General features: G+C 40.8%; 1 protein-coding gene across 3 annotated transcripts in view; it reads right to left on the reverse strand.

Annotated features, from left to right (window-relative positions):
* Positions 1-21,045, reverse strand: part of ZNF804B (zinc finger protein 804B) — a 334,148-nt gene that overhangs the window by 146,981 nt on the left and 166,122 nt on the right. The window lies entirely within an intron of this gene.

The following is a 21,045-nucleotide window of genomic DNA, read 5'->3' on the forward strand; positions in this document are numbered from 1 at the left end:
AGCACGCAATCTATCAATTCTGCAAAGTTTTATAAGTTCTGTTTTCCTTATGGGTTCTCTGAAATAAAGGATAAGTTTGTCAGGCATCAACCTTCAAAGCGTCCTACCACCTCAATTCCATTCATTTCAACTCTGAATGCTGAGGGTAGTCTTCAGAGATACCTGTATTACATCTGCAATCATACTGAAAATCAATATCAAGGGAATTTGAGGTTCAGCTGGCGAACACATCCTGACAGGCTTACTTATGGTAGATCCTGGGGAAAGCTACGTTGGCAGCTAAGTGTTTAAAATGAAACCACAGCCCCATTTTGCCGGTCTAGTACAGAACTGGAAGTCAAGGAAACATGTCAGAGGCATGACTGAGGACCACTTGCCCACCAGGCATCCTGAGGTAAGTGGGACCCAGAAATCCAGTTCTAGCAACACTACCTTATGCACAGTGGTAAATCACTACAGTGAGCACAAGCAAGAATTACTGCATTCATCGTGGAGTTACTGGTGTGCGTTTTCTCTCTTTGAACAGCTGACACACACACTCCTTTAATGCCACATTGTAGGCAAGGTGTTGGAGTTGGTGATGGTGGTGTGTTAACTCAAGGTGGCCTTGGATGGCACCAATTATTTGGAACCAGTTCCAATCTGGGTTCAGGCCAGGTTTTGAAACAGTAACACCCTTGGTCACCCAGATGGCTTACATTGAAGGATGGCTGTGGAAGTGCTACCCTACTGCTTCTCCCGGATTTCTTAGTCGTATTTGCTACCACCAACAATGGTATCCTTCTGGATCATCTGTCTTGGTTGGGCTTACAAGGCACCATTTCCATTATTCTATGGAAGCATGTAATTCTCAGAATATGGTGCTGGGAGACATTGGCTTACTGAGTTACACAAGGAGTTTATACTGTTGTCCATAATTTTTAGTATTTGCATCTGCTCACACACTATGATATACAATGGAGACTTTCCACCTAGATCAGCAAGATTAGCAGATATGAGAGAGGACTTTCCATGGTGGCCCCACAGTTCCTGAACTCTCTGTCACTAATACACTGCAATACAAAAATACATTTTTAGCTGAATTTAAATAATAAGCAAAGCTAGATATTGGCTTCTTGGCCATAACACTTTGTAGCAACATTTTAGAATTAGAATAGAATTGCAAATAGCAGAAAGCATTAGACAGGCTTGCCACACCCTTCCAGTAGCCAAGGGGAAGGTGCTGTTATAAGCCAATTGGCACCAGGGCTGAACTAAGGTATTTTGCTGTTGAGGTTAAGGACAAACACACACACACCTCAAACACGCACATTCCACATTTGAAGACTGCCTGGAATGGCAATTGAATCTTATTTAAACACTGGGATAGTATCTTAAATACAATTTCCTAAATACAATTTAGCAAGTATAGAGAAGACTGTACAGCATAAATAGCTCTGTCTTCCAACACCTCACCACAGCCTCCCAGAATCTTATTGAGCCACCTGCCTCACTCTGCCTAGGCAGAACTGACCTTGATTGGCACAAACCACTCTTTGCTATCAGAGCTACAAATATCTACAGGACTGGGATTGTTCACTCTCATAGCAAGTGAAGAACCGATTTAACTATGTATGTATGTACGTATGTATGTATGTATGACATGCCTGTTGGGAGTCAGGAAACTGCCCCCCCCAACCGGATTATTTCCTATCTGACATGAAAATGCTGTGAGGCACTAATAATATATAAGGAATGAATAGTAAGAGTTCTGTGTAGCCTGACATCTTTTGGTAAGATAGACAGGCAAATCACTCTATGTCAGTTCAAGACACACAATTTTGCTTTTTTAAAAAAAGAGAAAGAGAAAAACACACAAGTCAAAGTTTGCTGCAAAGTCTAATAGATTGGAAAGACTACATAATATGCCATTTTCAACTGCAATTATTGTTCACAACTAGGGTCTAAACATTCAGCCTTTCCGCTCACCTGAGTGCCCTGAATTTTTGGGTTAATGCTAATGCAAAGGAACGTCTCTGGGGAAACGTTCGGAAGGCTTCAGTTCTCATTCATGCAATGCATTAGAGATAAACTCATTCCTGTGGCCATTTCACTGTTAAGTGGCATGCTGAATGCAGCTGGGGACTGTAGAAATTGGGACATTTATTTTAGTATCCGACAGAATAATCCTCACAATAATTTTTGAGATAGAAGTGTCAGCACTAGGGGATTCTTACTGCGTAATGAACAACAGTTACATAGGCAACCTAAAGGCTCACAACATCCTTCTTTTCCAAGGAGGTGGCATATCTCCCTCCATCCATATGCCCCCCAAATCTGCTTCAGTGGGTTGGTGTCGGTGTGTGTGTGTTGCATGGGATGCTGCAATGGGAGTGGAATCAGCAAAAATCGCTCCCCTCCTTGTTCCACTGATTGAAGCCTCTGCTGGATTTAAAAGTATTATGCCATCATAAGGAAGACCACTGGATATAACCCAAAGATTTTGGAGCACCCCTCCGTTACCCATGGATCTCAAAGATACATAGGAAACTGTCTTATATTGAATCAAATCATTGGTTCATCTAGATCCCTTTTGTCCATACTGGCCATACTGGCTTTCAGGCAGAGAGTTTGCCCTATGTTCTACCCAGAGATGCCAGGGATTGAACCAGGGACCTTCTGCACGCAAAGCAGATGCTATACCATTGAAATACATCCCTTTCCCTAAATGGCTGGAATTGCATTGAATTCGTACACATACTTATAAAAGCTAGCTGGGAAGGGCTGGGCGATGGGCTTCGTGGGGTGGTGAATGCTTCTCTCTGTGAGGGAGCCTTCCCAGACCTGCTTAAAGAGGCGGTTATTAAACCACTTCTTAAAAAAAATCTTTAGATGCTGCCAATATGCCCAACTATCGCCCAGTCTCAAATATTCCATTCTTGGGCAAGGTGATTGAGCGAGTGGTTGCTGAACAACTCCAGGCACGCCTGGAAGAAGTGGATCATTTGGATCCCTTCCAGTCGGGATTCAGCCCTCATCATGGGACTGAAACTGCCTTGGTCGCACTGGTTGATGATCTCTGGTGGGCTAGGGACAAAGGTGAGACCTATTTCCTAGTTCTGCTGGGTCTCTCAACGGCTTTTGATACCATCAACCATAACATCCTTCTGGACCGTCTAGAGGGGGTGGGAGCTGGGGGCACTGTTATACAATGGTTCCACTCCTTCCTCCTGGGCCATGTTCAGAAAGTGGTGGGGGGGATGAGTGTTCAGACCCCTGGGCTCTCACTTGTGGGGTACCTCAGGGTTCTGTCCCCTCCCCCATGTTTTTTAACATCTACATGCAGCCGCTGGGAGAGATTATCAGGGGGTTTGGGCTGGGTGTTCATCAGTAAGCAGATGGATGATACCCAGCTCTACCTCTCTTTCAAATCAGAACCAGAGAAAGCAGTGAAGGTCTTCTGTGTGAGTGTCTGGAGGAGGTTGGAGGATGGATGGCAACTAACAGATTGAGGTTGAATCCTGACAAGACAGAAGAACTGTTTTGGGGGGACAGGAGGCGGGCAGGTGTGGAGGACTCCCTGGTCCTGAAAGGGGTAACTGTGCTCCTGAAGGACCAGGTACATAGCCTGGGGGTCATTTTGGACTCACAGCTGTCCACAGAGGCTATTCTGTGTCCAGGGCAGCTGTTTACCAGCTCCATCTGATATACAAGCTGAGACCCTATCTGCCTGTGGGGCTACCTTTGAAGGTGACCCAGAAACTACAACAAATCCAGAATGTGGCGGCTAGACTGGTGACTGGGAGCGGCCGCCGAGACCACATAACACCGGTCTTTAAAGACCTGCATTAGCTCCCAGTACGTTTCTGGGCACAATTCAAAGTGTTGGTGCTGACCTTTAAAGCCCTAAACGGCCTTGGTCCAGTATACCTGAAGGAGTGTCTCCACCCCCATTGCTCCACCCGGACACTGAGGTCCAGAACCGAGGGCCTTCTGGCGGTTCCCTTGCTGCAAGAAGCCAAGTAACAGGGAACCAGGCAGAGGGCCTTTTCGGTAGTGGTGTCCACCCTGTGGAGTGCCCTCCCATCAGATGTCAAAGAGAAAAGCAACTACCAGACTTTTAGAAGACATCTGAAGGCAGCCCTGCTTTGTTGGAAGCCACCCAGAGTGGCTGGGGAAACCCAGCCAGATGGGCGGGGTATAAATAAATAAATAAATAAATAAATAAATAAATAAATAAATTATTATTATTATTATTATTATTATTACTATTCTTACTATTCCCTTGTTTTGCTAGCTATCATACTGGCTCAGTGCACATTTGCCTAATAAAAGACGAGGCAAGCAACATTTCATACCATAGGTTATCAGGAGAGTTGTGAGCAATCAGTCATTTGCCGTCAAAGGCAACAGTCTGCCAGCAGCAGTTTCAGAATAAGTAATCCAGAATATGACTTCTTTTTTTTAAGGAGATATGAAAATTATGTGGATGAGAAAAGCCCTGTTCAAGTGAAAGACACTATGTGGTAATTGGGGCTGAAAATTACTGTGCTGAAACTACATATCAGAAGGCTTTAAAGAATTGATTTACTTTGACTGACATCCCCCAAATATTACATTCTTTCTCCTATAAATATGCCCTGGAGAACATAGGCACTAAAGTAACACTAAAGAAGTGCATTGGTGTGCAGGAACTTTAATATTAACACTAGCTCTTCCACAGAGTTAAGGGGGAAAGTAATATCTCAGGATTTTATATATATATATAAAATAACACCCCTTCACTTCAAAGAGTCTAGGCAGACATCAGTAACACAGACTGCCTTTGATACCATACACTGTGCTGGAATGGTCAAGTGATGGTTCAAGGGACACTTGCAAGCATACATTATTTTGTTTAGCTTATTCTGTGTTTATAGCTGCAGTTATGGTCACTGCTGGAAAGCAGGTGCCTTGTGGCTATCATCCATTCTTGTGACTTCTGGGATTATTGTATTGCACTTGACATGAGACTCTCCTTTAAGAATATTCAGACATTTTAGACGGCATGGCATGCTGTGGCCTTGTTTTTTTGTGGATATTTTTCACAGGCATCATATGACACCAGTTATGAAACAGGTGCACTCAATACTTAGGCAACTTCTAAGCACAAATCAAAGTGCAAGCTTCAACTATATCCCCCCCCCAAAAAAAAGAATAAGCTCATTGAGATTTGTATCTGTTGCACCAAATTCAGTAAGTCTGAAAAGTAGAACATTCACTTACGTGGCCTCTGTTTAATTGCATGGGTCAGAATTCCCTGTCCAGTGAAGCCTGCTAATACCCTACACTGCCAATCTTCAGAAGATGACTGGAAACATTATTTTATATTAAAGGTACTTCAATTCCTATACAAACTATCCCACTCTGCAACTTCTTTGCTTGTGTGTGGATTTTGCACTTCTCTGAATTTTGCAGCACAGTCCTCAGATCAAAAGAACATACCAAAATGCATTTTAAAATGCAGAGTTTGAGTTAAAACACTTTTTTGTAATATGTACTTTGAGAGAAAATTCATTCAGAAATACATATTTAAACACAAACCTTCATGCAGTTTGTCTTCACAGATTAATGCAAGAACAAGATAGAACAGACTTGTGAGTAAACAGAGGAAGTAGTAGTAACATATCCTCGAAATAGTCTGATCCACTCATTCCTGTTTGTGGAGCTGTAGTGTTTTTAACCTTAATATTGAATTTCAGGTTTAATTTTGTTTGGAAATCTTTAAAGTTTTGCCAGCTGTCTCAATGTTCTTGGGAGGCAGGGAAGAAGAAAGGAAGAATATGAAATCTAAAATAAATGAAATGCTCCTTTCACGCATATAACTCCCTGACATGAGATGAAGCTGGTTCTTCACATTTTCTTTGCTTTTTGGCCTGTCACAGCAGGCAGCTGATTCCCGTAGGAATTATAAAGTGGCTGCAGAACTGCAATCCACTTATATGGCTTTTCTGGTACCCGAGGGCCACAAACACCTATACTTCTACAGGTATACTTAGTCTAATGGTCCTTTGACTTCCCATCTGTCTTGTTTAAACTCTTCAATTCATAAACATTGTCTGATATCACAACCTCCCAGCCAAGATTTCAGATCTGTTTCCTGCTTTTATGATATTAGCTTGGTTTGTCATAGCTATAAGGTCACCTGAGGCTGAGTTTTATGTATCTGACAAGGTGGGCTCTAGTTCGTGGAAGCTTATGCCGCAATAAATCTCTTGCTCTTAAAGTGCCACAACACTTTGTTTAGGGCCATAAGGACATAGGAAATTGCCTCGTACTCAGTTAGACCAGTGGTTCCCTCATGCTCAGCATTGTGTACATACCAACTGGAAGCTACTCTCTGGAGAATCAGAATGGGGCCTCCCCCAGTCCTACCTGGAGATGCTGCTGATTGAATATAGGACCTTCTACATTCAAAGCAGATGCTCTACCACCAGGGGGAGGACCTTGGTAATATGCTGCCCTGTGCAAGGCCAACATTTGATGGGTTATCCCCAGCCCTCCTGATGCCAGCTTAAGCTGGGTAAACATGGCGCTGGGCTTGGGGAAGAAGGCACAAGGCTCTGGCTGGTTTTTAGAGCCTTCTTGGGACCCTGTCAGAGCCCTCATACCTCCTTCCCGAAGTTAGGCAAGCACTTACCAGGGTTTGCGATGGCACTCTCCTCAGCTGCTCACCTGAGTATGGCTTGAACTTCCCTAAATCTGCCTCTGCTACCACTGAACTATGGCCCTTTCCCTTCAGCTTTTTAAAAGACTAAGCAAACAATAACAAAGCTGCCCCCCACTGGCAGAATCTGAGGGTGACAGTCTATCTACCACCCACCCACCCAAACATACACACACACATCAAATTCTGGGCACCCTTTTAAAATTATTTAAAAAATGATTATTTTGTTTTCTGTATTAGATGTTTAGCATAGTTCACATTTATTTTATTGCAATTATTTCTGTTTATATGCTACATACCAAAACAATGCCAGTGCCTTCACCCATGGCTTTTCAATGTACACACACATATATGTGTGTAGTACAATAAGTAGTACAATTTGTGAAGTTGTTGTTGCATTGTCAGCTATGGACCACCTGATGTTCACAAGAGTGCTTCAGATTCATGGGGCTTCATAGAAATCAACACATGAAGTATTTGTGACACATACAGAAGTGTGTGTAAACAGATATCTGAAGATCATTTATGTGAACTGGAGATGCCAAAACAATTTCTCAGAGTGTGTTCTTATTTACACTTCTGTTTCTGTCATATGAGAGTGGTCTAGGATGCATTTTGATACGTAAGAATGTAAGAACATAAGAGGAGTCTGCTTGATCAGGCCAATGGCCCAACTCGTCTAGCAGTGGAAGAGCTCAGAATCCCTGGGTCCTCTTTACAAAAGAGCTAGCAAAGTCAACGGAATGATCCATCAAAGAAAAGATAGCACCAGGGATAAGTGGTCACAGATAATGAGAACTTCTAGTAGAAGTCAGAGTTCAGTGGTAAATCCCCACTTACAGATTCTGACAATTTAAATGCCAAAAGCAAAGAAAACCACTCTCTGCTTAGTGAGTCTCTTGATGCAGCTGACAACAGTTGTCACCAAGGAAACCAATGCCTTGTGCAATGTAGGTAAGTATTTGATCATTCATTGGCAGTGAAAGAGCTGCAGAAATAAATAGGATTCCACCTACAGGACCAAACTGAATGGGGAGCTCTGCCATTCAGGTTTGCCAATAGGAGCTCGAAGGCTGACCCAAAAAATATCACATAATCCTCACATCAGACTGGAAGATTACTGTAAACATAAACCTGCTACTGTAAGACATTGCCTTCAAAAATCCACATATAAACCCAGAAAATGTTCTTCCAAGATATATCCATGCATCCATATTGATATTCACATATTAATAAGCTGCATGCTTACTTATATGTTAAATATAATGCTAATTGTTGGCTATTATTTTTTAACGTTATGTTAAAGGCAGAGGGCCTTCTCAGTGGTGGTGCCCGCCCTGTAGAACGCCCTCCCATCAGATGTCAAGGAAACAAACAACTATCTGATTTTTAGAAGACATCTGAAGGCAGCCCTGTTTAGGGAAGTTTTTTATGTTTTATTGTGTTTTTAATATTCTGTTGGGAGCCGCCCACAGTGGGCGGGGAAACCCAGCCAGATATGTCTTATCATGTGTTGTTTCTGTATTTAGACTTTTATTTTTCTGTGAGGTGATCTGAGCACAGATTTACTTGTGGAAAATGTGGTTTGTAAATATATTGACAATGACAATTATATCTGAAGATAAGTTAAAATCCCCAGAGAGAAGAATCTTCATGGTATGAATGGAATGATCTGAATGGAACATACCCTTCCTATGCACGCAAAGAAGGAATTCTACAGTGCAAACATGGCAGAAGTGCATCTGCATCTTATTGGCCCAATGTGCTCACCTCAAGTTCCCAGTGCAATCGCCTCTTCCACTTCGACTGCTGCAGCACCATTGTCAATGCAAGTTAAATTCTAGCTTGTCATGTTGTATTGATCTAGGCTTGTGGTTTGTTTCCTTCAAAATAGACCATGAGCAATAAGCAAAGAACAAACCTTGGTTACTGCTGTTAGTTTGTTTGGAAAAAGCAAACCATGATCCTGGTCTCTACACACTCGGTGTATGGGCAGAATATGAGATCAGGGCGAGTGGGTGCCAGTAACAGAAACTGACTCCATCCCTTTCACTCTGCTAAGACGCAGAAGTCAAGCACACATTCCTATGCACAGCTACCTGTAGCCCAAGTCCTTTGAGAACTCTCCTTGGAAGAAATCAAAGTGTCACTGTTTGCCTCCCAATCAGTATATAAACTATGGGGTTAGTGAAATGCAAAAGCCCCACTAATTCTAGCTAAACCCTGGTCCCCCTTCAAGCCACCTAAAACATTAACTAAGAGATCATAACACACACACACAAAAATATAAGGCAGCCAGGACACCTCTGATTGCCTGTAATTTAAGCATTGCTGCCAATATGGCTTTAATATTGGCCACCACAAAAAGCTCTAAATCATCTGCTACCAATTATCCAGGGAGGACGTTTAGTAATATACAATGGGGGAAATCCTATTACCAAGCTGTTGCACAAAATACACCACATCAGCCAGCAGGCAACAATCCAGTAGTATATTTTGGAACCTGCATTTCAGTCTCAGAAAGAACCAATTTAGGTACAACAGGGTAAGAAAAATATCACTGAGTTACATTTATAAGCTATTTTGAAATATATATACACAGAGACACATATTTAAAATAAAATAAAGCAAGCTATTAAAAACTACAAATTGACAGCTGGTAAAAGTATTAAAGGCCACTTTTAAAACTTAACAGCATCATGCAACAGAATCTAGAGAGCACTATATAGGCTACCTCTGGATTATGTCACTATGCATTTGTTACTTTTTAAGATGCTAGTTTATATTTTGCTGTTTTTGCTGTAACAGACAGACAGTGCTGCCCCAGTTTACACACACACACACACACACAAATATACACAGACACACTTTTGAGCACTAGCTCAAAAAGAGTTAGCTTCTAAGCACCAGCAGAAAACTTCCTTCTAAAGTGTCAGTCTTGGGTTTGGGGGGGGGGTTTCTTTTAGTCCACTAAACTGCCTGGGAAGTTATATTTCAAAAGAACATGCTAAACTAATTCATATGTTAAGCCCTCTCAGTACTTCTGCAGCTACTACCTATCTCTAATGTCAGCATATTATTAATGACTCAGTAGAAAACACTTTGCCAAGGAAGGTCATCATTCATATGCAATTTCAATAAGGTTGACCAAAGTACTGTACATTGAAATTGCTTTCTCTCCTCATGGATCTGGTCCTTAGAAGGGTGAATAGCATGCAGGTTGCTGCAATCATGTAAGGCACACTTTATCCTACTTGTGCTGAAAATAGTTCCGTAGGAACTAAAACTCATTGCTCCCTTCTTAATTTTTTTCCTTGCTCTTAATTTAAGGGGAGGTCACAGCTTCCCTGGGGAACCTTGGCCTCATGGCTTGAGAACCTGTTTATTGGCCTCTCTGCACTTTAAAATGATGCAGCAGATACTGTATTTATAACTACATTAGAAAAGAAACCTTTTAACCTCTGTATTACTATTTTCACTGAAATATGATAACCAAGGGGGAGACAGAATTCTACGCTTAAAACAAACCAACAAACCAGAAAGCACAAAACTGTGGCAGCATAAATTTATAGGTAAGAGCTTCTACTCTCTGCACCATCCTTTCAGTGTGTTCAGTAAATGTGCAGCTGCTACTCATTTGTTGCATGGAATCTGTGCTCCTTTCTCATATATGTCTGCTCCCCAGCCCAAAACAAATGTGTTCAAACTACAGCATTTTATCACTAGGAAAAGGCAAGTCAAATAGCACATCCACTGTTATTTAGAATCCTCAGCATTGCTTAAAGATCCCCTTTGTATATACCCAACAAGTAATATTGAATCTGGGTTGATTCCTATCCATTCATTGCATGAGCAGAACAACTTCCACTCACACAATGGAACTTCCTCCCCCTCTCCTCCCAACCTTGTGTCTCCTGCCCCCTCCAAAAATCTGCTCCAGAGGGTTGAGGTACACACACCCCAAGTAGTTTGGGAGGTGAATGTGGCAAGGAGGTAAGTTTGTTGCATGAGAGGAAGCCATTCCGCTCACAGGGACTTAGTTGGTCCAACATAAAACATTGTGACTAAATCGTTGTTGGGTTGTTGTTGTTTTTTGCAGGGGCTGCTTGGGGGGGAGCGCGTTGGTAAATTGGTTGAACAATAAAAGGGAAATTCCCTGGGTGCCTAGATCCAGGTTTGGGGCAGAGATTTAAAATCACAAAACCAGTTTCCACCACACAAAAGAAGTTCCAGTGCAACAATAAGCATAATAGATAATACTCAGCCATTCTGAACTTTTTTTGTGCAAGTATGGCAGAAGATGTGAGTTACAGAAACTAAGCTGGGATGGCCCTAAATAAATCACATTAGACTTTTTGTGAAAATGTAAGAAAAGAGAAAAGTCACAGTATTGGCTCTGGATGTGCTTGTAAAATTCAGCTCAGGGCTTCGAGTTAATTGTCCTTACTACATTTCCTTTCCACCTCTTCAGATTAATTGATAGTTTTCAAAATCAGCTCATAGTTTCACATAAATCAAATCCAATTTAAATTTTCCATTTGATTGCACTCCATTATATTACCTTTTGTGGATAGACAAGCAAAACAAGAATATGATCTGCATGATATTTCTGTAATAAATTATCCAAACCTTTGTGCTCTGGATCATTGCCTTTTTCATACTTTTCACTCTTCTGTGTTTATTGACTTAAATTAGATCTGATTACTTTTTACTATGTAAAAAGTAATAAAGCCAGCAAGAAAGCACTCAAGTATATAATAACTTGTCTTCATAATGCAACCAAAGCTAGAATTGGATTTCCAATTTATAAGAGCTGCTTAGGCTGTTGCCAGAAGCCTTTGCCCAAGTCACCTGCGAAGGAGGAAATGATATAATGCTGTGCAACAATCTCAGGCAGTCAATAAAAAAAAAAGTAGGCTAAAATCCATTTTCTACAATTCCCCCTTTTAATCCGAATGACATGACTTCAGACCAAGAGGATGCCATCACATGATGGAAAGAAGCTGCCCATCCTAGCACATCTAAGTATTGCAGAAACTGACTTGCAGTGGCTTACCAGTATTGCATACAGCAGTCTCCCCAATGACTTGCTTGTAGATACCAGAGACTGAACCGGAGTTGGGGTGGGGTGAGGAATGCAAAGCATGCACTCTTTCATTGAGCTATGCCCTTTCTCCAAGAGCACTGTCCATGAGAAGTCCACTGCACATACCATGTTATAGTAAGAGACTGCTACAAAGCTTCCCTTACTGAGAGCTAGCTTTAATAACAGTGTCTTTACTCTGGAAAAGGATGGGCAAAGCTTGAAAAATGTCCCCCCCCCTTTTCTTTTGGAAGGGTTCAACTTTGCTCTGACTCAGCAGCAGAGAATGTAAACAAAACCAGTAGCGTTTAGTCAGCTGTTAGGTAATAATATACTGTTGAACTTGGGTGTAGGATTACACAGCAGGGGTATATACAGAAGTTACTATTTTATAAGAAGAGAAATCCTAACTGTTTTCAGTAGAAGAGAAAGAGCAAAACAAGGGATTTATACTCATGTCATTGGAGCATCAAGTTAAGACCGCTGGTAAACATAAATGATAGGGCATGGATAACAATAACAATAAACAGCCCTGCATTTTAAGTGTTTGTTAATAAGTACAAATTATTCACAGGGGAATACTTTGGGTGGGGTGTGGTGGGGGTTAGCCAGAAGATTTTATTGCTGCCATCACCAGTTGACAGAGACTAATACAAAAGATTCTGAAACGTTATCCTCTGCTGTCAGATTATGTAAGGATTGTCAGATTATAATCAGATGCTAAAATTCAACTCTCTGGTGCTATGTTCTATGGGCCACACTGAGAAACACAAAAAAATTAACTATATGAGCTGCTGTGGAAACTTTTTAGAGATGTACAGGAGCAAATCTACACAAACATATATAGGAGCTGCAACCCCAATTGAGATTCTGCATTTTCACATATTATTCATAAATTATTTCAAGATTTTTAACAGAATGGTGTGATTCACTCAAACTACTTTTGGGGCTCAAACTTTAAAGCCGGTGAACATTAAAAAAAAAAATCTATTTTGCCCTTGCCATTCTTTTCTGACTAAGTGACTGAACTGCCATTCAGACAGCACTTCAGTTAGGCAGTTCAATAAAATTTCAAATCAGATAAATCTGGTAGATTGGGGGTTCTCTTGCTGGACAAAAATGAAGTTATCTACGGTCATGCTAGTTCTTTACTTTTCAAAGAAGCCTTGTGCCTTTGAAGCAGAAGGTGCTGCCTGTGAATTCTCTATCAAGTGGAATGATGTGGTATTGATTATCTAAATTCTTCACATAAAATTTTTCAAAAGCTTACCTATTATGTCATCTCTCCAGTGTTGTGAGAAAGGTTGCTTTGATTTCCATCACTGGGGAAGTTCCTTTCTGCCTTCAATGAAAGCCTCAGTAGATAAAGTAATTTCTCAGTTTTTAGCACTATACATATCTGGCCGTAATGCAATGTTCTGATTGCAAGAACTTTCACAAAATAAGGCACATGGGGTTCAATCCAACTACTGTTATGGACTGCCCAGTTGCACTGCATGTGTTGGATGTACGCACAGTAACAAGGGTTTGGACCATACTACTAACATCATCGGGACGCGGGTGGCACTGTGGTCTAAACCACTGAGCCTAGGACTTACTGATCAGAAGGTCAGCGGTTCGAATCCCCGTGACGGGGTGAGCTCCCGTTGCTCGGTCCCTGCTCCTAACCAACCTAGCAGTTTGAAAGCACATCAAAGTGCAAATAGATAAATAGGTACCGCTCCAGCAGGAAGGTAAATGGCGTTTCAATGCACTGCTCGGGTTCACCAGAAGCAGCTTAGTCATGCTGGCCACTTGACTCAGAAGCTGTACGCCGGCTCCCTCGGCCAATAAAGCGAGATGAGCGCCGCAACCTCAGAGTCGTCTGCGACTGGACCTAACAGTCAGGGGTCCCTTTACCTTTACTAACAGCATCTATTGCTCAATATGAAAAAGACACCCCAACAGCCACCCCAATAGGCACCCACACTATAACTAAGGAAGTACACAGTATGGCATCCAATAGTGTCAAGAACTATGGACCACTGCCCCGTCTGGTGAGTTGCATCACCACAGCTTCTCAGTGAACAACCTTCCAGACTGAATCCACTCAGGCTGGCCATTGATTCCTCCTGGGTAGGATGGAGCACAAGGGGGCTTCCTGTTTCAGTGGAACTTGAGACAAAAAAATCCTACCTGAGCTCCAGTGTCTCTTGACCCTAATTGCTCTTTGTCCCCCACCTCCTGGTTCCTGGCTGACTCCAAACACACAACTCAAATCTAATGAATTGTTCAACAGTGTTGTTTTTAAGAGAGAGAGAAAAGCATGGAGAAAAAGGGAAGTAAAAAATGGCGATAATAGATTACAAGGAAATGGGCAGCGAAACATCCATTTGCTACATTAGGGAAAGCTGATTGCACTCATGGAGGTTCCTCAATGCAATTGCAGTCCTGTGCAATTGAGGTTCCAGCTCATGAGGAAGAATCTCCATGAGAACAGCCAGTTATTCTTTCAGAACTTTGCTGAAGATACAAAGATAGGAGATGGAGCACAGCTTCCATTTAGTCAAATGGACGGACACCCTTTCATATGATGAACTTGTGAAGTGATTTATAGCCTCTCTTCATTTAAATAAATGCAGGTAGGTTGGCAGGGAGTCTCCTAATATGACACTCCTCTCCCACCACCATGAACATTTGTCCTACCCAAACAGAATGTTTTTAAGGGAGTTTGGTCTCTCCTTCCTGTTTCATTTCCTAATCTTGCCACAAATTGCTGATCTAATCATATAGCGAGCCAACTGCAAAGTGTTTCGTAGCTGATGAAGGGAGTTGCAGCCTGGTAATAGTGAATACAGTAAAGTTAATCAGTAGATAGACGAGGTGATATGCAACACGGAAACAAAAGAAAACATCACATCATAGGACTGCACACCCAGATTATTACAGACACAAGATGGAATAAGAATGCATAATGGGAAGTGTTGGAGAGATCAAGCAGCAAAGGAGGAGGATGGGGAGAAATTAGTGTCGGTTTGCACTTCAATGCAAAATTTATATGCTCTGCAACAAAATGAAATCAAAATGCAGCTACCCTACAAAATTCGCACTTCCCCAAATTTTACTAAGCACTTCTCCAAGCAAAGTAAGTGGGCATGAACATGCATATACTACTGAAAATGCATGCAAAAATGTGTATATTAGAAGAAAATGTGCACTGAAATGATGACAAATTCTTGTGATGACATTTTAAAAAATTGCAAACTGGTGCAGAAATGTGGTAAACTGAATTTAAGATTGGAAAAATGAGAAACTGAGAAAATCCAAGAACAGACAGATTCACCCAACCTTTGTTACTCCACATATTTATGAGACAGAAGGGGGCAGTGGATGACTGTGCAGAAAAAATATGCTTTCCTTGCTAAATCTCACACCTGTTCCTCAACTAATGGAAAACAACTAGTGGATACGCAATACCTTGGAGTATCACAAGCAACACACCAAAAATAATGTAGAGTGTGCTGAATGGTTCATAGTGTGTACATTTAGTATTTGATATTAATGTTTGCAGTTGTTTCTATTAATTGTAGATTATGATATATTACTTGAAGATAATTAGATAAAGGGGGAAGATATAATGATATTAGTTAGTGTCACTTATGCAGAACAGAACCTTGGCAAACTGCAACAGACTGTTTATGACATATTATCTGGAACTCTGATGGTTCTATTACGATTAATAAACTGTTGAAATCACAACATACTGTTAAAACAACCACAAAAGGATCTTCCACAACACATCACCAATCTTTACCACATTTATATATGAAGCAGCCATTTTTATGTTTCACAGACTTACCCCCCTCAAATTTCCCTTACCTCTTCAGACTCAGGTTGTCATATATCAAAGTAAATTGGCGGTGCTCAAATCAATCCAAACCAGTAAGATATTAAAATGGAGGCCTGCTTATCTTGAAGCGAGCTCTCTGTGTTTAGTTTAGCAGACATTTTACATTAAAATATTTAGTCCCTACCATCTCTAAAGGAGAGTTTTGCCAATTTAATTAAACTGATTTTTGTCTGAAACATCAGTGGGGTAGCCCTGCTGAGTAAGAAATGAAAGTCTATTGGCAATTTGGTACAATTTTACACCCTACTCTCCATAGAGAGCAAGCAGAAACCAAACACACTCTTTCATCTGTTTGGAAAGTATCCAAACTTACAAAAACATAAATTCACTTTTTTTCTTTTTCTTTTTAAAAAACATGTTTTATCCCTTTACAGACCACTCCTATTTAGAAGCACGCAGAACCTGAGAATGACAACATGAATGGACTTAAAACTTGCAGGTGATGAACTTAAAGCTCAACTCCTCAGTCTTTTTGTACTCCTTGGAGCAATCTGTGCTGTCATGTTGTGATAAGACTATCACTAAAAATCATTTTTAAAAGAAGCTTTTGACAGGAACAAACTTATGTGCTTGTCCTGTTATTTCTTTCATTGAATTAGTATTTCCAAATGTTTCTGGATAGCTGGTCTTCGAGCAATTATATGTTTGGACATTTAAGTGGACCAGCTGTGGTATGTTCCTATATTTTCATTTTTTTGCAAAACATTTCCCCATTTACAGAACTCTGGAAGACTGCTAAGTAGGATCATATATAGGCATTGCCTGTTAAGATGAGAAGTTTCTCTTCATATTGCATGCAGGGCGTTCAGAAGTTTCAGAACAAACCTTCCAGTTGGTTACTCAAGGAGAGTGACCCAAAATGACTGACTAATTCTCTAATATTCCTCCTCTGGGTTTATACAAGCAGTTATACCATGAGATGAGGTCCTTGTCTTGCCCTATTTCCATTTAATGCCTATTATCAACTTATGAATTAATATCATTTTATTCAGCATTTTCATAAACTACAAAGATAAAGAGAAGTTGATAAGAACCTGCTTTGTATTATTATTATTATTATTATTATTATTCTTTCTATACCACTTTGTGCAGATCTTCGCATTATTTTGTAATGGTCTCAGATATTCTGTATGGTCAACTTGGATGTATGGGCTAAGGACAGAAATGAGTGCAGGACACAGGCAAAGACAAAGGAAAGCAAATGCAGGGTAAATATATTTCAGAGTGACTCCGAAGCATTAAGCCTGTAGCAAAAAGAGGAAAGTATAATAAGGAAAGTATAATAAGCAAAGGTTGGGTTTTCTGAATTCTTAGGGGAAAGATAACTGAGGACAAGAAAGGTAACTGAAGACTCTACTGGTTTAAATCATAAGAGGAGAAGAATTCAAGAGAATGCCTTTATTTTTTGATGGCTTCTCCCAGGATCTGAAAGAAACGAAAGCAGAACAGTGTTGAACAGTTAGACTTTGTTCAGAGTTTTGCCACATTAAAAATAGTTTTCATACCCCTCTATCCTAATAAGAAATTCACAACCTGCTATAAAAAGCCATTTATTTCTAATAGCTGGATAATAGTTATTCCCTGCTAATCAGCCCTAAGTGCTCACTGGAAGGACAGATCGTGAAGCTGAGGCTCCAATACTTTGGCCACCTCATGAGAAGAGAAGACTCCCTGGAAAAGACCCTGATGTTGGGAAAGATGGAGGGCACAAGGAGAAGGGGACGACAGAGGACGAGATGGTTGGACGGTGTTCTCAAAGCTATCAGCATGAGTTTGACCAAACTGCAGGAGGCAGTGGAAGACAGGAGTGCCTGGCATGCTCTGGTCCATGGGGTCACGAAGAGTCGAACACGACTAAACCACTAAACAACAACAACAAATTTTGGTGGAACTTATTCCTCAAGTAACTGCATGTGATGTTGAGGCGTTTGACTAGTTTCATTAAACTGAATTTAAACTATCAAAGGATTGTGTGTATGATGCACCTCGTAGACCATATCTAACAGGTACCCTGGATTTTCACAAAACCACACTCCACACAGCACCCATCACAGTGCATGTGTGTGCAGAGAAATTAGAAGTTTAGTTTTCCCAGCAAAGCCACACAGAGAAGTTTGAGCTCTTGGGACATGCAATATCCTGACAGCAGAAGAGCTTCCTTGACCAAACACGTCCAGATCCCCTGCAATAATAAATGAGTAACAACTTGTCAAAAACCAAAGCCCAAGGGCAGACTAGTGCCTTATGACAGATCAGCAAGCCAGCACCAGCGAGACAGTAATTGGTCAGGCAGGCAGAAAATCAGTACCTTGGCAGAATAACCTGGCAGCCTCTCTCAGCAATATCTAGTGTCCAGACTGAAGCAGAGAGTTTTATATTAGACAACTGACACAGGATTGGCTCTCTGTTTTCACCTGATTCCCTCGGCAAGAAAAAAAATCCCAGCTTGTGTGATCTGTTAATTTGGTTTAGTTTTATTATAATTCATATATTGCTTCCCACTAAAAGTCCGGAGCCAATTTTCAACCAACTAAAAAACACACACACAATGGTACAATTACAAAAGCATATTAAAACAGATTGGGCATTATCATTTCTTGGTGTGGTCCAAATGCTCAGAAAAACAAAAACATCTCTGAGGTGGATTGAGGGCAGTGCAACTGTTTCTGCCAACTTTGAGTGGGGTCCTAGGGGGCGCTGAAGGGCACCACAAGTACAACGTTGTGAATTGAGCAGAACGGAAGTCGAGAGGTTGGGGGAGGGGGGCACTAATTCTAGCCACGCACAGGGTGCTGCTGAAATTGGAAAGACCAAAGTCTGTCCCTGAACATTTCTGGGTTAATCATCATCATCATCATTATTTATTATTTATTTCTCGCCCATCTGGCTGGGTTTCTCCAGCCACTCTGGGCGGCTTCCAACAGAACACTAAAATACAATGACCTATTAAACATTAAAAGCTTCCCTAAACAGGGCTGCCTTCAGATGTCTTCTAAAAGTTTGGTAGTTATTTTTCTCTTTCACATCTGGTGGGAGGGCGTTCCACAGGGCGGGTGCCACTACCGAGAAGGCCCTCTGCCTGGTTCCCTGTAACTTGGCTTCTCGCAGTGAGGGAACCTCCAGAAGGCCCTCAGCGCTGGACCTCAGTGTCCGGGCAGAACGGTGGAGGTGGAGAGGCTCCTTCAGGTATACTGGACCGAGGCCGTTTAGGGCTCTAAAGGACAGCACCTACACTTTGAATTGTGCTCGGAAAAGTACTGGGAGCCAGTGTAGGTCTTTCAAGACCGGTGCTATATGGTCTTGGCGGCCGCTCCCAGTCACGAGTCTAGCTGCCGCATTCTGGATTAGTTGTAGTTTCCGGGTCACCTTCAAAGGTAGCCCCACATAGAGCATTTTTAAAGATACCTGTCTTGTGAGCAGCCGACTGTACAAAAGTAAGCATTCCATCTGTTGCCCCACCCATGTTTTGCTTCTGGTCTCACCTACCGCTGGCTTGGCACCCTCAAAAAGTTGCCTGCAAGGATCCGCTCTGGTGCTGAAAAAGAGTTTCTCCTCTGCTGCTGTAGCCCAGACATTATTCAGCCAGTTATAAAATTTATCAAGAACTGAAAGTGTGTGTGTGGAGTGGGTTAAGATGTTTATCTTGTAGTACTTGACAAGGAAGACTGCATACATTTTTACTACATTAAGCATACAAGCAATTCATAATGCAGTATTTAAGAGCAAGGGAAGAAAACAGCCCATATTTCAATTGCTTTGCCAGGTGAAATATCTAAAAATATAAGCTTAAAGTTTAGACTTCTACATTCATCATCATCCTTATTATGATTATTATTTTGGTTAGTCATAGAGAATAGGAAGCTAAGTGATATCTTTCTTGGACTGGCTTCTAATTTCTTCCAATCAACCATATTAATATAATTCTTTTATGATGAATTGAATAAAATGAAACCTTTTAAAGAAGCACCCAGCTGCTGTGGCAGGAAGATAAAGGAATGTTCCTTTAAAGGAATTAAAAAGCACCAGGTGAAACCCTTTTTATTTTTCTAAGTCTTTTGACATCTGTGGTTTTTAAAAAACTGCTTTTATCTGGTTTCACTGCTGCTCTTTTCTGCAATAATTTGTTTATTAGTTTTGTTTTAATTATGTTGCTTTTTGTTTTTTATATTGGAAGCTTTAAAAATATGTATTGCACAGCAAAGATAGGAAACATTCAAATAAGCAAACTAAATAAATTAGGACCTCATTTCTATGTTTTAGGTCAGTCACACAATGATGCATCAAAAACCTGAGCAAATGGCAAAATTCAACACATTCAAATCTAACTACTATAAATATGACAGACAGGCAGGGCCCGCTGTGCCCAATTGTTCACAACAGAGTGGAAAAAAGACCTAATAGCACCTGCAATATGCACAAAACATATTTCCCAGTAATAATGATCAGCAGGTAATATCGCTAATAAAGCTACAATATTGGAAAAAGCCACTTTAAAAAGTTCCAGAGAAAGCATTTAACAATGACAAATCGTCCTGGCATACCCATTTATTCAGAATGTACTTTGCCAACTTGAGTTGTCTAACGGGGGGAAAGCTAGGCTTTTTTTAAATAGTTGGAGCTTTCAGGTTCTTTGTTCTGCTTCACAGATTTTTGACTGTTAGAATGATTCTGGCTGTCTAGAAGAAAGCGATTTATAATAAATACTGTAAGGTTTTACATATTTTGTCAGCCATAAAAATTACAGTCTTCGGGTCCTTTGTTGTGTTGCAGAGGGAACTGAGTAGGTTGCCTGGAGCTTATGCTTCAGAATCAGCCACTTGACTCTGTAACATGTTTCTCTTATACAATTTTTTTCCTAAGTGATGTGGTAAAGAGATACCATAATCTCATGTCTTTAATCCAAAAAGAAGTCACTTAATGATGCTGAATTTACATAAAATACACTGCTGCTGAAACAGCAGAAGTAAAGAATGGGTGACCTCACAGCCGTAAATTTGTATTTCTCTACACCACTAAACAAAAAATTTGTGGGCTCTGTAAAAAATGAGCTTAATTTATACTCTTCACCATTTCAAGCCATCTCAGAAAAGCTTATTGCATTTTAGGAAGAGCTTTTCTTCCTTTTTCTTTTTCTTTTTTTTTTTTTTTGCAGCTGACTGAATAATTTTTTAAACTCCTTCCCTTATTTTATTACAGAGTATTTCCTTTTGCTCGTAGAATGAAGAATAGTCTACTTCATAAGTTCTATAACGTCTAGTAACTTTCAGCATCACATGCATTTTCAGATATAATTAAACAGGCCCAGACCATTCCTTTCTACAGAACATGGGCAATTCACAGAAATTTAAGATCTATAATTGCCTATACCATTCCATTAGCTCTATCGAC

The sequence above is a fragment of the Podarcis tiliguerta genome (assembly GCF_965153285.1).
Source record: "Podarcis tiliguerta genome assembly, chromosome: 12".
Classification (NCBI taxonomy): domain Eukaryota; kingdom Metazoa; phylum Chordata; class Lepidosauria; order Squamata; family Lacertidae; genus Podarcis; species Podarcis tiliguerta.